Genomic DNA, 17,500 nt, shown 5'->3' on the forward strand with positions numbered 1-17,500 from the left:
TGAATTCAGTGAGCTGATATGCAAATGCTCTTCAACTTTCAAGTCAATGGGATGAAAATTGAGGATTTTAGAATTCCCACCTTAGTTGCTGAACTTGGGCTAGTGTTGACCTTTTGGTCTATGTTGACCTCAAAATAATGGGTGGTTGAATTCACTGACCTTAAACATAAATCCTCTTCAAATTTCTCAATCAGATGAAATTTGAGGATTTTAGAAATTTGGAAAAGTTGTTGACCTTTGGCCTATGTTGACTTTTTGACCTCAAAAACAATAGGCTTCTTACTTATGACAAACTCTACCATGTGGTGAATGTTTGTGAAGATCGCTTTAAAATTCTGACACCTATAAAAGTTAAATTTATCACTTCAAATGAGTTGAGGTGATACCGGTTTTATTTGGGTTTATATAAAACTAGAGAGTGCCAACATGACCCGTCCCCGCAAAGGCCATCCGCATCCACTTTGGGGGAAAAATACAATTAGGCGGTGAAAGGAGCAAGGAGGGGGACATTGTTCATGGGATATTCATCAGAGCCTTTTTAACATACTGAATTGCGAACGATATACAACACACTAAGAGGAAGATCAAAATAAAAATGCAAAATGAGAAAGGTCGTCCCCATTCAAAATGCAAAGTCGTTTGTATTCAGACGTCAGTCTTCTTCTTCAGACATATTCACGGACGGATGCACGCACAAATTGAAACAGAGCTCCAATGAGCCAATCTTTGTGATTCGCTACAAAGTGCTACTTATTCACGGTTCTCCAACTGTGCAATGCCGGGTAAATCTGTTCATGACGTGTGTGTGTGTGTGTGTGTGTGTGTGTGTGTGTGTGTGTGTGTGTGTGTGTGTGTGTGTGTGTGTGTGTGTGTGTGTGTGTGTGTGTGTGTGTGTGTGTGTGTGTGTGTGTGTATATATATATATATATATATATATATATATATATATATATATATATATATATATATATATATATATATATATATGCACGCGCGCACGCGCACACACACACACACGACAGGATCATCATATCTTCCCTTGACGGACTTTCCAATCACTCTCATCTTACATAGAAATGTTCGAGTCTCAATGTTTGTACAAAAGTGAGGTTCTGGAAGAAAACTGCACACAGTGTCCCTGCTTCATCAGCACGCCCGTTCCATCTCCCCATTATCCATTTGCAATCACCTTTCCACCAATGGCTGCATGATTAGTTTGAACCGAGAAACACGTTGCATGCAGACCTGCTGTACAAAGAATGCATTTCAAATGAGCCTTCAAAATGTGGATACACGTCCAACAAACAAACATTCACCCTGCAAAATGCAGAGGTGCACAAAATAGATTACAGTTTATCATGCAACATGATACGAGTACAGTTCCAAGTATTGCTATTATAATAGCTAATTTGCATAATTCACCCGAAGGTATTGTCAGAATGAAATTTGCATAAACCTTTACCTTGGCAATTCAAAAATGAATTTCACAAACTTTTTTTTTTAAAATAAAAATTTCAAGGGTAGCGCAAGTGATTATACGCACTGTCAAGTTTGCCTTTGCGTTGGAGTTGGTGGAAAATAATATTTCATGTAAACACACACTGAGGATAAAGTTCTACTCACTGGCTAATGCACACTGTGTGTAATGAATGGACCGACTGATAATTTGTCACCAATCAGCACAAATGGCTGATGGCGTGCCGTGCTTTTCCCTCCTCCAGATTGGGAGAAACAAAGTGCAGCCAAATCGAACAGTCGGTCTATACAGTGTAAATCCAATCACGATGTTCAAAAGATGTTTGAACAAGACCTGCATTCTATTACCTCCGCCACCTAAGGTGAAGGAGGTTATGTTTTCACCCCTTTCTGTCTGTTTGTCTGTCTGTCTGTCTGTCTGGCTTTGTGCAGGATATCTCAAAAAGTTGTGCACGGATTCCGATGAAACTTAGTGGACATGTTGGGTGTGTGACAAGGAAGAATTGATTTAATTTTGGTGAAGATCAGAATCCGGATATGGATCTGATAATTTTTAAAGTGATTCTTCACCGCTGACAGATTAGGGCTACACCAATATATAACACGATATATGAAAAAGTTGTGGACGGATTCAGACAAAACTTCTGAAAGGTGCCAATAATATTGTCTGGGCCATGTTGGGATTTCTGTGTGGAATAAGCGAAGATATAGTATGTTTTTTTTTGCTCCACTGCAAACCAAAGAAATACATCTGTGGATACCAAAATATTTTATGATAATTCAACAATTTTTCTGGAAGAAATGGTGCATTATTTGAAAAAAGTGCAAGGGGGCCAATATTTTTGGCCACGACAGGAGATCCCATGACCATGCATTGTTAGGCCAAGATAAATCACAAAACTGTGTCCTCCTAACGTCCTATCGTAAGGCACTCGACAATGCATTCATGTGGCAGACGACACTTGTTGGTTACAAATTGTGCAGCAATGGCTGTAATGGGACACAATTTAAGTGTTGTCTTTGAAACTACCACTGAGTCAGTGCATGGTTGGAACCATATTTATTTCTCCTTTATAAAGGGGATCAGAAACAATTTTTTTTTTGTGGCGTCCGATACAACTGATTGAGTGAAATTCTGAATGCATTGGTTAAGTATTCAGATGAATATCTCATGAAAGCAATGGCAGTGTAACTGCATTGCCAATGCTCATTTTCATAGCATGTAGGAAATGTGAACCCTTTGGGCTTTTCACACAAGAGAGTTTGCATTTTTAAGCATTTTCTACATCGATTGCATTGTGAAGTCCAACAAGCAGCATGAAATGAAGGCGAGTTTCCAGCAATGCAATTTTAAATGGTCCCCAAAGCACGGCTTCTCAACATTTTGTGCTCATAATTGGAACCGGGCGTTTAATCAAGTGGAAGCAATAAATAGCAGACTTGCTTTTCTGCCCGAGAAAGTGTGTATTTTCTAAAAGGAAGCAATACACCCATTCATTCACACAAATAATATTATTGACACCAAAGATGGTGTCGTGTAGATATTAACCTAATGTGGATTCAAAGATTGTCTCCAACTTGGTCTGCAGATCCCAAGTCTGCAGCTACTAACAATGAAAAAGCCTCAGTGGTTTCAAAAACCTCGAGCTGTTTCTTATTCCACTTGCATAGAATGATTGGGGCTAGCTGGATAGCCTACATGTATGCACACTCACCTCTAAGCTGTCTCGCTTGAGTTTGAATCCCGACCCAGCTGTAAACTGTCATCTCGGTGTTTCACAGGCAGGGTGATCATCCACGTGTGGATCATCGGGCATTCATTGATGGACGCTAAAGATCCTACGGTGCCCTTTGCGAAGAGAAGGCGAGCTATCGCCGGCATCAGGCACAAATCACAATTCCTGCCCTCACCAGGGGCAAAACCACGACCTCAGGCAATGATTCTATCCCACAGCCTAGAACTGCGTATGAACGAAGAAGCAGGCAGAGTGATGCAGTAAAAGGTGCATTGTTCATTGGAAAGGCCCTGGAAACAATGTGATTGATGTTTCTTTGGTGGCAACGGGTGGGTCTTTCCTCTGGGAAAAGTGTAGAGGGAAAAGTTTCCTCCTAAGGGCTTTGGTGGATGGGTTCAACAAAGGAATAGCAGCTTTGTGGGATTTGTCAGAGTGGATAATTTATTTAAGGGGGTTGGTGACGTTTGTGTGGTGAGTTTGCAGTGGGTGTGGGTTGTCGTGGCGGTGTGGCAGGTGTGGGCAATATTGGGGGACAGGTGTGGATGGTGGTGGATGGTGGTGGTTGTTGGAGTGAGGTTAGGGATGCTGTGGATGCAGGCAGCAGTTTGGGTGTGGTGTGTGCCAGCAGCAGTGGAAGTGTGGCAGGTGTGGGCAATATTGGGGGACAGGTGTGGACGGTGGTGGTTGTTGGAGTGAGGTTAGGGATGCTGTGGATGCAGGCAGCGGTTTGGGTGTGGTGTGTGCCAGCAGCAGTGGAAGTGCGGCAGGTGAGGGCAGCAGTCTAGATGAGGTGTGTGTGGGCAGTGGTCTTGATGCATTGTTTACAAGTGGATGTGAGTGATGGTGTGGGTGTGGCATATGGGTGTGGGTGTGTTGGCTTCAAACGGCAGCGGGGGTGTTGCGAGTGAGGACAGCGATCGTGGGGTTGCAGTTGGTGCATGTGTGGTGGGGGGCTCCAGATGCAGGTGAGGGTTGTGGTGTGGCAGGGTAGGTTGGTGGTGGAGGTGCTGCGGATGAACAGAGTGGTGGGGTTGGGTGGAGATCAGATGGGAAGACGTTAAGGAGATGATTTTTGTCAGCGATTAAAATTATCAAATATGCAGCAATGATTAGACACATTGAATTTTGTGTTATTTCACAGCAGCAGGAGGAAGAAGGGATGATGAAGGAAGATTGGATGACATTCTGTCAGGTCATGGCAGGAAGATGTTGGTTGTGGTACATGTAGGTGCTATTGATATGGAGAAAGGTAACTCTGAAGATTTGAAAAATAGGTTTAGGATGGTTTGCGAGATGCTGATCGAAAAGGTGTGCGAGGTAATTTCTTCTGGTATACTTTAAAGAACTGGAAACATTCCAAATTTCATGACGAGAACAAAATATATCAACCTATGGCTGGAATAATGGTACAGGCAGGAACATTCTAGATTTAGAAGTACTGTAATGTGGATCAAGAGTGATGACCGTATGCTAAACAGAAACAGGTAGCAAGATTTGGAGTGGGAATTGTGGAGGGGATGAATCCTTTTTTATGCTAGAGGGGAGTAGAGAGGCTATTAAGAAAGGAACTGCAACTGTTTTTTTTTTTTGGTCATTGTTGTTGTCGTTACAGTGTTAAGTGTCCTGGAAGAGCTAGCTCAAAATAGGTAACATACAGAACGAATGGGGACGTAACAGAATTAAAACAAGAAAAAGAGCAATCAGAGATTGCAGACCCTCACCAGGACTTGTTTTGTGTGGTGTTTGTGTAGTTTTGTGCAGTATATTTTGGTGGTGTTTGTGTACTGGTGTGTTATGTAATAAATAGACATAAGAACTGCCACTTTGTAACTGCTGGCAGTGATGACCAGGTACCAAGGCGTCCCGTTTTGATGAAACCCCGCTTTTAACGGACACCTGACCCATGGCGTTTTTATTATTATTCAATTGAATTGAGAATGCGATTAAAATAAATTCAATTCAAATTAAATGGAAGACCAAATAGGTGCAGTACTGCATTGGAGTCATCAGAAGGAACCCGAACAACCAAAAAGCAAAGATGAAATCATCAAGAGGAACCTGGATAGGAAGGGGGTTTAACATATTACTTCACTACCCTCAAACCCATCCAGGTACAACCAAGTGAGCCATATTAAAAAAAAACAAAAAAAAAAACAACCCAGATCAAAAAAATATTGAAACAATTCTGGTTGCCAGACCATGCGTCCGATGAGGTTCAAATTTAAAACCTGTATTCCACATGGCATCTAGATCATAATTGTGAAGTTTCATACCGATCGAGATCGATTCAGCGGTTCAAGAGAAAGAAATTGACATTTTTGCTCAATCCAATATGGCTGCCAGACCATGTGACCTATCAATTATTCATGAACACCCTGATATCTGCAAGGCTTGGGGAACATGTGTGTGAAGTTTCTCCTCGATACATATAAAGTTTTGCCTCGATCTGTTCAGCCATTTTAGAAAATATTTTAGTTTTTTTTTTTTCAAAAAAAAAATCAAAATGGCTGTCAAACCACGTGACCTATGACATCAAAAATTTTTTTCTGTAAAACCAATTTATCCCTAGATGACCCTCAAAAATTTCATCCTGATCAGATGTAGTGTTCTGCATATGTAATTATGTCATAATGAAGGCAGCCATGACATCATAGGCAAATCACTCTGACTCCCCATGAGGAGTACTTGCCATGTGCCAAGTTTAAATTTTTTCATTGGTGCATTTTCGGAGATACAGAGGTCAAACGTTTTTCTTATTTTCCAACATGGCTTTCACACGACGTAACCTATGATGTCATAATTATCATTGAAACATTCTACATTAGTAGTCGCTCCTCTGGTGAAAATTTCTTGTCAATCCGACAAGCGGCTGTGGAGAAGGGGAGGATGGTTAAAGATGAAGAAGATGAGGAAGAAGAATATATCTTCATCATTAATAACACATAGCATGTTTCTGATGGATAAATAAAGCAAGTAAGGCATTTTAAAATGTTAAAAGTTTTAACGTAAGAAGCAAATTAATTATATGTGAAGGAATGCTCGGTCATGTGTGAGATATTGAGAAAAGATGAGATAAACAATGAATGCTTTTTTTTTAAGCAAGGAGGGGGAACGAAGATGAAGTTGAGAAGAATGAAAGGACAACACTTAAGATAAAGAAAGCTGTTATGTAAGGGTAGGATGACACGAAGCTTGGAAGTGAAGTAGACAGCAGAGAGAGAGAAGTGGGGAGGGGTTGGGGTAGGGGTAACCAGATTTAGGAAAGTCTCGATACTTGAGTAGATTGGGGAAAATATTGGCAGATGCAGTTTAACAAAAGCAAATATAAAGTACTGGGGATGGGAACAATACAGAAATGAAAATAGGAAATACATAATGCAAGAGGCAGATTTTGATCACGTGACACAGGAGCGACAGCAAAGTGCCAGGCGGCGAGAGGTGGAGCGAATTGGGTTTGGGGGTAGTATTCATATTGGGATAAATTACAAATCAAAGGAGGTCGTGTTAAGTGTTAACACTTTCCAGGAATTTAATGAGACCTCATCTGGATAATTGTGTTCAGTTCTGGTTGCCACATCTGATGGACATAGATTGCTGCTACAGAGAGGGTATATGTCGAGCAACAATAGATTGTTTCTGGGGCTGGATAGACTCAGCAGTACATGCCATTGCTCTGTAAAAAAGCATTGCATGCATTGATAGTGATGATGATGAAGATAATGGTGAATGATAGATTGCTGTAATATGATCAAACAATAAAAGTAAAGGAGTACAAAGACAGCTGTAAACTCAATTTGACATGGCAAACGAGTAAATAATTTCACACAATTTTCATTAGGCCTCCTGTAAGGATGCGATAATGGAAGTGTACATACAAGCTTCACACTGATCAGACTCCACCAGATCAATAAGGATATCCCTGCAACAGCTGGGCATACACAACTGTTTACATTTCTGGGAAAAGAAGCAATACAAGAACAGTTTAATTAAGGTGAATCCATTTTTTTCATAAATTTTTTCGAGAAAGACTTTATTAATATTCTTGAACAATAACACTGCCGAATGTGTGAAATGCGCCATGGAGTATAAAAGACTTACTCTCAATGAAAGAACAAGAAAAAGAGCAATCAGAGATTGCAGACCTTTACCAGGACTTGCTTTGTGTGGTGTTTGTGTAGTTTTGTGTGGTGTATTTTGGTGGTTTTTGTATGCTGGTGTGTTACGAACTTACTAAGAGACATAATTCGAACTGTCACTTTATATCAGCTGGAAGTGATGACCGGGTATCACGACGTCCCGCATTCATGCAACCTCGCTTTGATCAGACATCTGTCCCCGACCCATGACGTTTTTTTATTATTATTCAATTGAATTAAGAATGGGATTAAAATAAATTCAATTCAGATCAAATGGAAGACCAAATAGGCACAAGTCCTGGCTTGGAGTCATCAGAAGGAACCTGAATATGATTCACATGTCAGCTGCTACTCCTCTACCCTAAAACCCATCCAGGCACAGCCAAGTGAGCATTATTCAAAAAAATAATAACAACCCACACCAAAAATTAAATAATTCTGGCAACCAGACCATGTGCCCAATCAAGTTGAAATTTAAAACATGCATTTCCCATTATGACTAGATCACAATTGTGAAGTTTCACGTCGATTGATAAAGAGGTTCCAGAGAAAACATTAAATATTTTTCTTAAATCCAATATGGCTGCCAAACCATGTGACATCAATTATTTCTCAATAATTTTGTACACGCATTCCTTGGGGAACATTTTTGTGAAGTTTCCCCTCGATCTATCCCGCTGTTCTGGAGAAGATTTTTATGTTTTAGGGGAAATCCAATATGGCTGCAATCCTCTGTGACATATGACATCATATGTATGAGCCTTTTGTTCCTCGTGGATAGGCAGTCATAGGTGTAGAGTTTCGCCTTGATCTGTTCAGCCATTTCAGAGAAGAACATTTTTGAAGGTTAAAAAATAAAAAATAAAAAAATGACTGCCGAATAACGTGATCGATGATGTCATCAAAAAAATTGTGGACCATTTTATTCCAGATGACCCTCAAAAATGTTCATACTGATCAGATGTAGCATTCTACATTTGCAATTATGACGTCATAACAAAGGCACCTATAATGTAATTAAAAAAAAATCACACTCATTCCCCATGAGGACTTGTCGTGTGCCAAGGTTCAATTTTTCCTTGGTGCGGTTTCAGAGGTCTCGAGGTCAATTTTTTCCCCATTTTTCCAACATGGCTGCCACACAATGTCACCTATGACGTCACAATTATCATTATAATATTCTACATGAGGAGTCACAGGAATGGTAAAAATTTTGTGTCAATCCGACAAGTGGTTGTAGAAAAAAATACGAAAGTTCTGTGTCGGCAAACAAACAAACAAATAAACCAATGTCACCCGCAGGGTGACCCATATCTTGCCAAAAGGTGACCACGTGTGACTTGTTTAAGGTCACACTGAGGTCAACAGAGCTGCTATCCACCAGGAGCGACTCATTGAGGAATATCTGCCAACGAGAGAGTCTGATGAGAATCGTTCTCGAGTAAGCATGAAAAATATGCGTTTGCCTCATAACGCCACCAAATGACGTCATAATGTCTCAAGCTTGATATATCTAGAAAGCACTCATCAAGGTGTTCAATTTGAGGTACTACACGATATGGTTCCTAAAACTTGAAAATTTGAACTTGGGGTCAAATATGTTTAACCTGAGGTGCTAACCATGAAGGTCAAGGCCAATCGCCACCAAAAAATTAATCAGCTGAGTGCCAGACCATGAACTATATTCCCATGAAGTTTGAAGACGATCCGATCAAAATTACTCAAAAAATAAGGGTTTCGTCGACTCCCCTGATTTGCGAAAAAGTGACCTTGACCTTTGACCTTGACCTTCAAAATTTTATGCGCTGAAAGGGACCTCTATAGGCCTCTGATATCTGAAGTTACAAAAATTTCCAATGATAACTGTGCTCTGCAGAATTTTTTATATGTGATTACAGACAAACAAACAAACAAAAAAAAAAAACATACAAGCTGACGAACATATCTTGCAAAAACTTCGTTTTGGCAAGATAAACAAACAAACAAACAGACCCAAAAGCAACACCCTCTCCTTCGACGAGGATAAATATCTCCACCATTGTACAGCAGCAAACGTTACCTGCTGAAATGATCATTCCATAATTCGTTCCTTAGCTGCCGCTTCACCTTATATGGCTTTTCATAAGGAGAACATTTCAGGTTGAGTGTAAACCATACACATCCAGCGACAACATGTGATATTTCCACAACCGTTTTGTATTATGTATTTGTACGTGTCGTGGCCCACATCGGCAAGTGTCAGATCAAATTGTTGGCTGGGACAATGGGACATCTTGGCTTTAAGCTGACAATGGACTAAGTTGGCACACAATGTAAAGGTAGAGTTAAAAGACATCCAGCCTATGTCATGCCACAACTGCTGTTTATTTATACTGTTCTTAAGTTGTCCTGCCAAATGACGTAAAAGGGAACACAAAATAAAGTGTGATTCACATTGCATTGTTTGCTGGGCCTTACGAGTCCTTTGTAATGTTATGGGCCAATTTGCTGCATGTTCACTCAATTTTCTCCTTCACCGTTGTCCACTTGTAGACGTGGAAAGTGCTGTCACACATCCAATCTTTCACTGGCTTATAGCATTTGGCAAAGGGGTATGCACCATTGCTGACGACCGATGAACCATTATTGATCTCTCGCCTCCAGCAAGCTGGTAATTATTTCGCCGATCTCAAAATGATGACAGGCGGAGTTGACCCATCTGGTGTTATTTTGGCATAGCTGCGATTTCAACTCAGGAAACTAATATCCTAAACCAACCCCTTTAACTGTTAAGCCACTATTTATATGGTCAAAAGTTAGCCACTATATATATGGATTTATATGGTTATACTTCCAAAAATGCAACGGAAGTCGATTGTTGAAGCAAGTGTGATTGAAACTGTGTAAGAAATTGAGGGAAGTGTTAACCCCCCCCCCACCCCCCATTGTATTTCTTCATTAATGCACATACTTCCAGGTTTGTAGATATGTACATTTGTGGATGAGCATGTCAATGAATTATGAATAAGGGTTAATGAGTAGCTTAGTTGGTGATCAAATGTGTCCCAGGGAACTGGTTTCCCCTTCTCTCCACCTTTCCCGTTTTTCACTTTATTTTGTCATCATTCATATGGTTCTGCATCATCCTGTGGCCAACTCACTGCAATGGGAAATGCAGAGCACTACACATTGCAGTGGCAAGGTCGTTGAGATCTGGACAATATTTGTTGAAACCTAGCGGGTCTGTGTCTGTGTCATGTCCATAACTTGGTCATACTTTCAAGGTGGGTCAGCCTGTGATGGTGCCGAGGTTGACTATGGTTCCATCATGGTTGTCCATTCAAGGATAGTTTGTGTTTGAACTGTCGAAAGGTAGGCCATCGAAAATGAGTTATCAAGTGACAATACCCACCATGGGTGACAATACCCACCTATAATGGCAGGGCAACTATTATGGGCAACTACAATGGCATTCAGGAGAGCGCATATCTCCGCGAGGCTGAACAGTTTACGTTGTATCCCACTGATAGGCTAGATCTGAATCCAGACCTGAACCAAAATCAAATCGGCTTGTTCTTGTCGACAACCAAACTCAATCACCAAGTTTTGTCGAAATCCGTCCACAACTTTTTTTAAATATTGGTCTATTTATCATTTATGGCCCTATCTCTCAATGACAAAGAATCACTAATTTTTTTTTTATCAGATCCGGATTCGGATCATCACCAAAATTGAATCACTTTTCCTTGTGACACACCCAGCGTGTCCACCAAGGTTTGTTTAAATCCGTCCACAACTTTTTGAGATATGCTATGTTCCATTTTTGGCTGATCTCTCAATGGTGAAGAATCACTTTTTAAAAATCTCGTAGCTGGATCTGGATCCAGATCTTCACCAAAATCGAATGAGTTTGTCCTTGTTCGTCCAAAATCGAATCAGCTCGTCCTTAAAACACCCCTTTTAAAGATACTTAGCGGCCTTATTTCCTTAATTATATCCTTCATCAGGCGATCCTCGGCCACCTTGCTCTCTGAGTCTCAAGGCCTTTCCTGAGTAACCTCGCTGGGGTCTGAAGCCGCCATATTTTTTGGCCTGCTCAACAATGCCTTGACTTGAAACAGGCCACAATGATTTCTCAATGATAAAGTTGTTTTCACTTTCTTCACTCATATTAGTGAATACCTGTTCATCATAGCTACGAATCGCTGGTTACATTGCAATGCTTATAAACACCAGGAGATGTCAGCATTCATGGCTTGACATTTTGGGCGTCTCCGGGAGGTGTATGTTTAATGTTTTCGCTAATCGCCTGCCAAACGAGCTGTTTCTTATCAACCATTTCATCGGAGTGCTTGTTTGAGTTCTTCAGCCACTTGGTGTGGACTCTCCATGAGTACTTCAGAAAAAGTACCCGTGCTCTCAATGGAACATCGATTGGTAGACAGATGCTGATGTGCAGGTTGCCATTTTGCTTGAATTGGTGGGACCGGACTCTGGCTATTCACAAGACGTTTACCTTTGCCAAGGGTGACAATGTGAATGGTTATGAGTTGGTGCTGCAGAAGTTCACGGATTACTACAGGCCAAGGGAAAACGTTGTGTACGAGAGGTATCGTTTTTGGAAACTTGACCGGGAGGAGGGTGAGACGATCAACCAATGGCTCATCGAACTCAGAACGCAAGCAGCCATGTGCGAGTTCGGACCTCTAGAAGAATTCATGATTCGAGATAAGATTGTGTTTGGTGTGCGAGACGAGAGATCTAAGGAGAGGCTTCTTCGGGAAGGTGCGGTCACACTGCAGAAAGCTTTGGACATATGCCGTGCCGCCGAATCAAGCAGGCAGCGGCACGACGGCATGAAGGGTGCAAAGGAAGTCCATGCATTGGATAAAGAGAGGCAACAACAGCACACCACCTTTCCAAAGCAAGCCAACGCCAAGCCTGCAGCCAGAGACAGTAGCTACAAAAAGGCGACAGGAAAGCCTTATTCAGCTTGTGTGCGAGTACTGTGGCAAGAAGCACAGTCCTGGGACATACAGGTGTCCATCATTTGGCAAAACTTGTGCCTAGTGCAGATGCAAGAATCACTGGGCTGCTGCATGCAAGGGTGGAAGCAAAAGAAGGGTGCGTCATCTGGATGCAGATCCCAAGCAGGTACTGAAGAGTTTCTGGTCATAGATTCAGTGCTCATCAGTAACCTGGATGATGGCGTCACCCGGCCTGTGGGCAGGTGGCCAGTGTGGTGAACATCAAGCTCGATACAGGTGCCCAGGCAAACAATATTCTCGCTTGATACCTTGACTATTGCAATGCTTGAGCACACCATAATGCCCAACATCATTCTCACTGCTTTTGGTGATGGCAAGATTCAGCCATTGGGTACAACAGTGATTCCCTGCAAGCACAAAGGGCAGGACTGGAGAATCAAATTCAACATAACTGAGAAAACCACTGTTCCCATGCGAGGGCAAAACACATGTGAGAAGCTGGGCCTTATCAAGAGTATAGATTCACTGTATGCTCTACTGACCAAGGAGAGACTGCTCGAGCAATACACAGATGTGTTCACAGGCACTGGTCAGTACAAACAGCAGTATGAAATTGAGCTGAATCCAGATGTCACGCCGACTGTTCAGCAAGCCAAACGTGTTCCCTCTGCAAAGTATGAGAAGCTGAAGGAAACTCTGAAGCAGCTGGATAAACGTGGTATTGTGGCCAAGGTCGACAAGCCCACCAACTGGGTTAGTAACCTCAATCACCATAAAAAAAATATGGCCGCATGAGAATCTGCCGAGACCCAAAGCCGTTTAAGCGTGAAATCAAGCGAGAGAGATACACAGTGCCTACACCAAGTGATGTGCCGAGACAACTGAACAACAAGAAGGTGTTCACAGTGAATGACATGGCTGATGGGTACTGGCATGTGAAGCTGACAGATAAGTCCTCCGACCTGTGCACATTCAATGCACCCTGGGGAAGGATGAGATTCTGCCGTATTCCTTTTGGCATCCTGTCAGTGACTGAAATCATGCACAAGAGAAACCAGGAGGCCTTCAGTGACATTCCTGGTGTGCAGGTCATCGCCGACGACATGATCATTGCCGCTGAGACCATGGAAGAACATGGCCAAATATTGCAACAAGAAGGTGTTCACAGTGAATGACATGGCTGATGGGTACTGGCATGTGAAGCTGACAGATAAGTCCTCCGACCTGTGCACATTCAATGCACCCTGGGGAAGGATGAGATTCTGCCCTATGCCTTTTGGCATCCTGTCAGTGACTGAAATCATGCACAAGAGAAACCAGGAGGCCTTCAGTGACATTCCTGGTGTGCAGATCATCGCCGACGACATGATCATTGCCGCTGAGACCATGGAAGAACATGGCCAAGGTGAAGTTCAACGGGACTAAGGTACAGTACCGAATGTCCAATGAGCTGCACATGTGAAACATCATCACTCCAGAGGGACTGACACCAGACATGTCCAAGATACAAGCGATTGCTGACATGCCTACACCAGAAGACAAACCAGCACTTCAGCGCCTATTGGGCATGGTCAAGTACCTAGCGCAATATATACCTAACGAGTCGGAGACCACCGCACCGCTCCGTACACTGCTCAAGAAAGACGCAGCCTGGAGCTGGGAAGCGGAACACACGCAAAGACTCAACAAGGACAAAGCAGTACTGATGACAGAACCTGTTCTGAGATACTATGATGTCTCCCTGATGGTGACAGTCCAAGCAGATGCTAGCCTGAGTGGGCTTGGTTGTTGTCTGCTCCAGGAGGGTCGGCCAGTTCATTACGAATCAAGGTCCATGACGGATACTGAAAATAACTTTGTGGAGATCAAAAAGGAACTGTTGGCAATCTGCTAAGCATGCCACAAATTCCACCGGTATGTGTACGGAAAGCCAGTGAATGTACAGATGGATCACCACCCTCGAGAGGCAATTTTCAAGAAATTATTGGGCAATGCGACTCCACGATTGCAGAGAATGCTTTTGAGATTACAGCGCTATGAACTAGATGTGAGGTATGTCCCGGGCAAGTGCATGCATGTAGCTGAAATGCTGAGTCATGCATACTTATCTGATGACCGATCAGACGACCAGATGGAGGATGACATAGAAGTCATGGTTCACTGCCTGGTGCCAGACATGCTGGTGAGTGCCATGAGACAAGAGAAGATCCGAGCTGCATCTGCTGAGGACCCTGACCTCCAGATGGTAAGGCAGGCAGCCATGATGGGATGGCCACAAAAGAAGCACAGTGCTCCAAGTGTCCTCCAATACTACTGGCCAGTCAAAGATGAGGCACACATAGCTGACGGACTGCTGTGTGTTGGTGACCGCATTGTGATCCTGAGCTCACTGAAGAGTGAGATGCTGGCTCTGCTACATGAGAGTCACATGGGAGCTGAGAAAACAAAAGCCAGGGCCGCTCGTGCTCTTTTCTGGCCCAACATGAATGCAGACATTGAACAGACAGTGGTCAACTGTGCAGTATGCCTCAACCATTGGAATGCACAGCCCAAGGAGCCATTGAGATCACACCAATACCTGAGCTTGCATGGCAGAAGGTGAGAGCTGATGTCCTCACATATCAAAACAAAGACCATCTCTGGTGGCTGATTACTACAGCAAGTATCTGGAGGTGTTGGAGATCGAGGACAAGACTGCCACCATGATCGTCACTAAGATGAAAGAGGTCTTCATGCGACATGACATTCCAGAAGAGCTCATGAGTGAACATATGCCGTTTGACAGCCAAAAGTTCAGGCGGTTCACGCGAAACTGGAGAATCAAACAGTTGACATACAGTCCTGGATTTGCCCAGTCCAATGGCTAAAGTGAACGTTTTATCCAAACCATCAAGAGGATGATGAAGAAAGCTGATGACAACATCTACCTTGCACTTCTGGAGTACGGAAACACCCATCACAGGTACATCATTCTCGCCTGCACAGATCTTAATGAGCAGGACTCTGAGATCCAAGATACCAGTCACCAAGCAGCTGCTAAAACCAACAAGAGTAGATCCGAGAGCACAATTGACGCAACGGAAGCTGAAACAGAGAGTCCATCATGATAGATCGGCAAGATCACTGGCGAACCTCCAGCTGGGTGACACTGTTCGCATCAGGAGGAAGAACACCTGGCAGAAAGCCATTGTTACCAAAGTGGATTCGCACCCAAGATCACACTGGGTTGACAACAGCATCAGGAGTGGTTTACGCAGGAACAGACGTCATCTGTTGAGAATAAATGAGCCACCACCAGTTCTCATGACCCCTGAAGACGACGTCGTGACCCCTTATAAGCAAGAACCTGCTGTGACGAGCAATATGAGCAATACCACTCATGTAGACATGAACAGTGGAGCAGGTATGCCACAACCAGCTACACCTATGAGAGAACATTACACACCCGTATCCACGCACACTGTAACACGCATGCGTCCGACCGTGCAGCATACTAGATGAGGACGTGAGAGTGTTAAGCCTCAGAAGTATAAAGATTTTGTTTGGTAATCCATAAACTTTTTGTGAACTGGTGTTGATGACCATTGGAGACTTGCACTGATATACCTGACTGACGAAGTTGGTTAAACTTTTCCTCAAACTTGGTTTCTGGTGGCACTGCAAGCCAATAAGTAGCTTAACATGTTGCGAAAGCATTGTGGATGATGATTCTTCAGGTGACAATACTATGACAATTTATGATCTTACTCTTCACAAAGAAGGGAGGTGGAACAGAATATTTATAGTGTTTCTTATGTGGACCAATAAATGAAGCGTCACTTCCGTTTGAGCCAGACGTGTGCATTGTCGATGCTGTTGCAGTAAAGCTTTGTGTTTGTCATTTATATGCATTTTATGCTTGTGTACATAATAAACTGTATTATGTTAATGGAATTTGGTGTGTGTGTGTGTGTGTGTGTGTGTGTGTGTGTGTGTGTGTGTGTGTGTGTGTGTGTGTGTGTGTGTGTGTGTGTGTGTGTGTGTGTGTGTGTGTGTGTTTAATTTTTCAAAATTTGGATTTTCAAATGGCCAATCGAGCAGATCTGATCAGAAAGCCCCACAGAACAGAAATGCCAAATTTGATGCTTGTATCATAATTTGCACGATTTTTCTACTATCTACTACACTATCATGGACCAAGCGGTGAAGTTTTCCGTTTTCAAAGTTTTGTGCTGAGGGTTCTCTTCAGGATCGTCACTGAGCCTTCAGGATCAGCTTCCAACTGTAGTACATTTGTGATAATATTCCCAGGGATGGTTTTTAATATATCTGTGAGATTCTTCATCATCACTGGTACAACTTTGGCATTCTTCAGCTTCCAGGATCTTTTCACTTTTCATGCTTGAGGTCTTGGTATTTGGTCATTTTCTTGATTTCTGTATCGTTAGTCCAAAATCACCGGTATTAACACCTCAGTTAGCAATGCTTTCTTCTCTTTTTTTTGTAATATATACATATAGTTAAAGAACATGTACATCACCGTGGTGATTCTCATGCCTGCTCCATTTTTCTCCTTCTGCCCCACCCCCTTTCCCCCAGAGAAATGGAGCCAATACACTGACATTAAATTCATGGGGTGTGAATTATCACAGGCATGATGAGCCAAATGGCCTCCACTTGTATTCATCTTTCTTATTTTGTGGTGAAAAAAAAAATCCATATCCATTGGGACCATACTGTGCGCAGAGTGTTGGTGCTGACTAAGCAGTCTCCTGGGCTATTGGGCATAATCCTGGCTTGGCAGGTCACCACTCTGGTACAGGATACTCAAGTGACTCAATCATTCCAGCAAGCTGATAATCATTTTGCCAACCTTGGAAGGATGACAGACTGAGTCAACCCCACCTGGTATTAATTCAACAGCCAATGGGGATTTGGACTCAGGACTCTGGGATCCCGAGCCCACCACCCTAACCATTAAGCCAACACCAGGCATATAGTGGTGAACCTAAACATAAAGTAATCTTGTTTATCTAAAATACACAAACTACATGTGAAAAAAAAATAAAAACAAAATGACAACATAATGGAGTGTCTGAACAATTACATGGTGACGAGGTGCGGTTGTTCAAATGTGTGAAAACAATTTTTTCCAACTCCAACCAAATTTCACATTTACACGTCAATACATTTTTTCCATCCATGT

The 17,500-nt window shown here is 42.5% G+C and overlaps 1 protein-coding gene and 1 long non-coding RNA gene across 4 annotated transcripts in view; one reads left to right on the forward strand and one right to left on the reverse strand.

Moving 5' to 3' along the window:
• The window catches only part of LOC147011258 (transmembrane protein 132E-like), a 508,369-nt gene that overhangs the window by 134,184 nt on the left and 356,685 nt on the right, over nucleotides 1-17,500 (reverse strand). The window lies entirely within an intron of this gene.
• The window catches only part of LOC147011259 (uncharacterized), a 14,720-nt gene continuing 1,323 nt past the window's right edge, over nucleotides 4,104-17,500 (forward strand). The window contains exons 1-3 of one of the 2 annotated variants that reach the window (XR_015052370.1): nucleotides 4,104-4,177; nucleotides 4,354-4,461; nucleotides 16,894-17,500. The exon at nucleotides 16,894-17,500 is cut by the window's right edge and continues 1,323 nt beyond it. This is a non-coding gene — a long non-coding RNA (uncharacterized LOC147011259). The remainder of the gene's footprint in view (nucleotides 4,178-4,353; nucleotides 4,462-16,893) is intronic. The other variant, XR_015052371.1, reaches the window with a different exon arrangement.

The sequence above is a fragment of the Eptatretus burgeri genome, chromosome 16 (assembly GCF_056783735.1).
Source record: "Eptatretus burgeri isolate ZD-2024b chromosome 16, Ebu_testis_v1, whole genome shotgun sequence".
Taxonomy (NCBI): Eukaryota; Metazoa; Chordata; class Myxini; order Myxiniformes; family Myxinidae; genus Eptatretus; species Eptatretus burgeri.